Genomic DNA, 4,719 nt, shown 5'->3' on the forward strand with positions numbered 1-4,719 from the left:
CAATGGTGAAGTGAGAAACAAAGTTAACACTTTAGATGCTGTGAATCTGTAAGTAGATCTGTATGAACAATTTTTCACTGTATCTCAGTACATGTGGCAATAATAAACCTATTGACTAATTCACCAGATAACCTTTCATCTGAGCTGAGAATGGCTGGAATAAGCAATGCACACAAAAGAAGAGTCTCTACCCAAAATGTTGACTGTTCATTTCTTTTCATAGATGCTGCCTGACCTATTGAATTTCTCCAGCATTTGGTGCTTTTTGCTCAAGATTTCCAGCATCTGTAGAATCTCTTGTGTCTCCATTTAGCTGGAAATACAACCTTTAAGATTTCTACTTCCAGTTTACAGCAGTTATCACTGTCAGGGCATTGCCTTGAAAAATAACAAGGTTACCAATTCCCAGTGACAGGTTCCATGAGTGAGTTAGACAGTCATCCAAATAACTCTAGAGTATGGAAGACCTGGCACTTTCAGATTTTACCAAGCATCTAATCCAAAGAACTGCTTTACCGCTAAATCCCCATTTGCAGTGAAATCACCTTGGAGTTAGTTCAATTCTAAAGGCCAAAAAAGTCATTCACCTCCCTCCAAAAGGAGGATAACAATTCATTGGCCATCAAAACAGTTAAAATCCTTCAGCTTTCTAGCTGGACTAGAAAGACTCATGGTTTGGAAGTAAACAAAATTCAGCCATGCAACTGAAGCAGTGCTTTCTTTAGCAAAGTCTGTGTGTTAGGTTATGTCCTTGATTGATTAAATGAGACCAATTCATGCAAGGAGTGCACATTCTGTGCAGCTAATATCAAATATTGCTCACAAAGTCTATTAATTATATTGTACAGACCCCCTCTCAAGGTAAAGTTGGTTCATGATGCCTTCATGTAAAGAACTGGATGACTTTCTGCTTAGGAATGGAATGGGAGTACATAAAGGCAGCTCAGAAAGAGGCAATCACATTTTGTGTTGTCTCTGAGTTGTAGCAACCTGTGAAAAAGTTTTTACTTGTGGAGTGTAGGTACCTGGAATAGGTTACCCAGGGTAACACTGGAATCAGGAAGTTTTGTGGAGTTTAAGGAGCTTTTAGATAGATGCATAAACAATGAAGGAAATGGAGGGATATGGAGGATTCTCAGGAAGGTGTTTAGTATAAATTGGCATCAAGATTGGCAGAACATCATGGACTAAATGGTCTGTCTGTTACTCTATTGTTCTGAGGTGTTTGACAAGGGAGTGGATGGGGGTGGGGTTGAATTCAATAGAGGCACCAGGAGCTATTTGAAATTGGAAAAGTCATTGCTCAGATGGAACATGAAGGGGTATATAGATAGTTAATTAAGTGGACAAGGACGTAGCAAATGGAATGCGTGTGAAAATATTTAAGGATCAAACAGTAAGAGCTTGATGGGTATAAGAATTCAGAGGGACCTTGATGTCATTCTATGTTGGTTGTCCGCCATTTCTGATGAAGACACAAACCTGTGCAGGAGGAGTTTTATTGTGAAAAAGCTATTGCACTGGGACAGTTCCTCTCTCTCAGCCTCAAAACTCTTGGTCCAATGGTATGAAAAATCATCATGACTGGAGACTTCCTCAGCTGCTGTGGATAGCCATGACACCTTCTGTGCCTTGTCATGCCCTTCACTCTCCATGAAGCATTGTGCCACAGACTTCTCGGTCATCGGATCTGTAGTTGATCTCATCCGGCCAGTCTGCTGGAACTGGCTTCACATGCTGGGGTAGGCATATCCCTATCTCACTGGGGTTGGAGGTTCCCGGCATCCCTCACCTGGTTTAGCCCACCTGTCGAAGTGGTGTACTTGGGTGTGGCCATTGTTGCATGCAAACAGTTACTTGGAGCCACAGGTGAGAGCTGGGTAGCAGGTGAAGACCAAAGGTGGACGAGCTGCCCCTGGGCAGAGCACGACAAGCCCATCACCAGAGGTGCTACCCCTCCCTGGACACCCAGTACATCCCATTCTATTGGGACTGTTAAATGTTACTATGCTGCTATAAGACCATGTTGATATAGGAGCAGAACTAGATCATTTGACCTGTTGAGTTGGCTCCGCCATTTCATCATGGCTGATCCACTTTCCTCTCAGCCTCAATGCACCCAGAAAGCAATGAATACTGTATGTTTGTCTTTATTTCAAAAGATTTCAGTATGAAAGTAAGGATAGCTTACTCCAGTTATGTAGATCTTTGGCAAGCTCCCAAATGGAGTGTTGTTTACATGTTTGGTCACACTGTCTGGTTAGATTGCCAACAAGGGAGTGCAGCAAAGATGTATTAGCAACACACACAAAAGGCAGGAGGAACTCAGCAGGTCAGGCTGCATCTATGGAAATGAATAAACAGTCGATTTTTTGGGACCAGACCCTTCTTCAGGACTGGCATTCGATGCATTAAATTGAGTCTTGGCATGATGGGTTTCTTAAACGAAGAAAGGTTTAGTTGACAGGGCATATACATACCCTAGCATTTAGAAGAATGACAGGAAATATTTAAAATTCTGTCAAAACTTGACAAGATACTAGATGCAGCGATAATGCTTTCTCCGGCAGAGGTGTCTAGAACCAAGAATAACAATCTCAAAATGAGAAAGTGGCTGCTCAGGACAGGAATGAGAAAAATGTTCTTAGCCTAGAGGACTGAGAATTTTTTCAATTCACAACCAAAGAGAGCTCTGCTCAAATAGATGAGTATACTTAAAGCAGATTGATAGCCTTTTAAATATTAAGAAAATTAAGGATTAGTACCAAATTGTACCAAGGAGCTGGCAAAAGAGCAAAGAGGGCTACTTAGATCTCAAGAACAAGTTCACCTGTGTGCTTAACTGGTTGGCCCATGGAAGGTTAAGGTCACATTCACTATCAGCTTCCTAACCTAGGGATGCTGCTGACTTTTGCCACATTCCCCAGTTTGCTCCCAATTGTTGCATTTACAGATCACATAAACTCTATACTCAAGGCCTGAATATCTATTCCTTCAACTTATACGTACAGGAAATGTGAGTATAAGTCATGCAGTGTCATTTGGAAGGACATTTCAGGACTTAGAGCTTGACCCACTAAGCTCCCCCAGTAACCTGCAAGATGCGGTGTTTAAACAAGTGAAAATTGAATGAATGAGCACTGGAATATTAATCAAGAAGGTACTGATCATACTTCATACTCAGATTGCACTTTGATTGTCATGAGTCAATCTACCAAGAAGCAAAAGAGATTTCAGGGACTACACAGCTTGTAGACCCCTTGCCTTGCTGTACCAGAGACTGAAGTTCAATCCCGTTCAATGCCAGGTGCTTTCTGAGCAGTTGTGTGTTCTCTCAGTGACTGTGTGGGTTTCCCTCCATGTACTCCAGATTCCTCCCATGTTCCAGGCTGAGGATTGGTAGGTTAATTGCCCACTGTAGGTTGCCTTTATTATGTTGGTGAGTGGCAGTGAGTGTGAGTGGGTTTAATTAAAGTGAATAAAAAATGGTATGAATGTAGGAGTACTATAAAATTATAGGAGTACTGTGGTCAATGGCTGGCACAGACTCAATGGGTTGAAGGACCTGTTTCCTTGCTGTATCTCTCAATAATTACTGAAGGCAGTGTGTGCAAGGACCAGTCAGCTGAACTCCGTAGGAAGACATATTATAAAGAAAAGGCTGTGCTCGCTTCGGCAGCACATATACTAAAATTGGAAAGATACAGAGAAGATTAGCATGGCCCCTGCGCAAGGATGACACGCAAATTTGTGAAGCGTTCCATATTTTTTTTTAAAAGAAAAAAAAAAGAAAAAAAGGCATGAGAATCCCCTACACAATTATGGTCCGAGGACTCTCCACACAAGCCACAGGGGAATTATTGATTCAGTGATTACATTGTAAAACAGACTATGTTAGCCACTTTTCTTTGTTTTAATGATAAAGTTTAATTTGTAGCATCTAATTATAAATTTGAAGATAATAAATACCTAAGAACCATTAAGTAATTAGCAGAATTTTGTTTCTTGTTGGGACTGTGTTGTTCGGTTTTGAAATGAGAAAGAATAGCAGTTATAAGATAATGTTTTTGGGATTGGTGAACATTCAACATATATTCTGGATGTAAATTATTTCCTTTTAATATTATAAAATCTTAAATAAAACAATGCAGTTTTCTCACAAAGACAATGTCCTGAACGTTCACAGCCTTAATTGCCTCTATTTATCTGTTCATTTTCTCACTCATTCTCCCAGAAACAACCCAAAGGCTACTGCTTGCTCTCAGACAAACAAGCTGCATTACTCCAGTTAGCCCTTATAGAAAAGAGGCTGCCTAATAGAAAAGAGGTCCAAGGTAAACATTTGGCATAGATCAGCACAGACCAACAGCCAGAGCAACAACACCACTGAACGTATCCAAGTATTCACCCCCTCCAGCTTCAGCGTTAAACATTGCCAGGTCAGGAATGCACAGCTCAATAAAGAGCATGCTGCCTCAGTCACATGTTTGTAACCATGCCAGCCTCAAAACAGAGCTCCCTAATAACCAAATGTGGCAGTGCTTCCGTCGCCCATACCAAATGAAAGGAATTGAGTGTAAAATACTCATTCTGCACTCTGGTACTTGTAGTAGCAGACCTTGCTAATGGTCTTGGCTTATTATTGTTACGTGTACCAATGTACAGTGAAAAGCTTGCCTTGCAAACTTTTTATGCAGATCAAATCATTACAAAGTGAAT

At 41.0% G+C, this 4,719-nt stretch overlaps 1 non-coding gene across 1 annotated transcript; it reads left to right on the forward strand.

Moving 5' to 3' along the window:
- The first annotated feature begins 3,663 nt into the window (after window positions 1–3,663).
- Window positions 3,664–3,770, forward strand: LOC140736348 (U6 spliceosomal RNA). Its single transcript, XR_012100922.1, has one exon. It is a non-coding gene; the product is annotated as a U6 spliceosomal RNA (small nuclear RNA).
- Window positions 3,771–4,719: the final 949 nt, after the last annotated feature.

Source organism: Hemitrygon akajei, chromosome 1 (genome assembly GCF_048418815.1).
Source record: "Hemitrygon akajei chromosome 1, sHemAka1.3, whole genome shotgun sequence".
NCBI classification, from domain to species: Eukaryota; Metazoa; Chordata; class Chondrichthyes; order Myliobatiformes; family Dasyatidae; genus Hemitrygon; species Hemitrygon akajei.